Source organism: Orycteropus afer, unplaced genomic scaffold (genome assembly GCF_000298275.1).
Source record: "Orycteropus afer afer isolate SDZICR_OR568_19922 unplaced genomic scaffold, OryAfe1.0 scaffold00080, whole genome shotgun sequence".
Lineage (NCBI taxonomy): Eukaryota > Metazoa > Chordata > Mammalia > Tubulidentata > Orycteropodidae > Orycteropus > Orycteropus afer.
The window spans coordinates 6639429-6640542 of record NW_006921667.1 but is presented as its reverse complement, the minus strand read 5'-3'; positions in this window follow the sequence as shown (position 1 = coordinate 6640542).

The window sequence follows — 1114 nt, the reverse complement described above, 5'->3', positions numbered from 1 at the left end:
AAGGACATTATATAATGATTAAAGGATCAATTGAACATGAAGATATAACCATAATAAATACCTATGGGCTCAATGAAAGAGCCCCAAACTATATAAATCAGACTTTAAAAGAGTTGAAAAGCCAAATAAATGACTCGACAGTCATAGTGGGAGGCTTTAATACACTACTTTCGTTGAAAGATAGAACAACTGGAAAGAAACTCAACAAAGATGCAGAAGAGCTAAACATTACAATCCACCAACTTGGCCTTATTGACATCGACAGAGCACTTCACCCCACAACAGCACAATATACATTCTTTTCCAGTGCACATGGAACATTTTCCATGATAGACCATATGATAGGGCATAAGCAAGCCTTAATAAATTTGGAAACACTGAAATACTGCAAAGCATCTTCTCAGATCATAATGCTATCAAATTAGAAATCAACAACAGGAAGATCAACAGAAAAGAAGTTGTTGTTGTTATTTTGCCGTCGAGTCAGCCCCGACTCATAGCGACCCTCTTTGGGTTTCCAAGGCAGTTATCACTACGGAAGTAGGATTTCCCAACCTTCCTTCCGAGGAGTGGAGAAGAGAGGTAAACACATGGAAAGTGAACAACACCCTCCTTGAGAAAGACTGGGTAAGAGAGAAATAAAATTGAAATTGATTCAATTCTTTGAATCTAACAAGAATGAAATACAACATACCAAAATCTTTGGGACACAGCAAAAACAGTGATCAGAGCCCAATATATAGCAATAACTGCACACATAAAAAAAGAAGAGTCAAAATAAAAACTTTAAACCAACATCTCCAACAATTAGAAAAAGAACAGCAAGAACACCCTACAGTCACCAGGAGAAAGGAAATACTCAAGATTCGAGCAGAAATAAATGAAACAGAAAATAGGAAGGCAATAAAAAAATCAATAAGACCAGAAGTTGGTTTTTGAAAAGATCAATAAAATTGACAAACCACTGGAAAATTTAACAAAGGAAAAGAGGAAGAGAATACAAATAACACGAATAAAAAATGAAATGGGTGACATCACAACAGAACCAACTGAAATAAAAAGGATAATATCAGGATACTATGAAGAACTGTACTCCAACAAATTTCAAAATCTA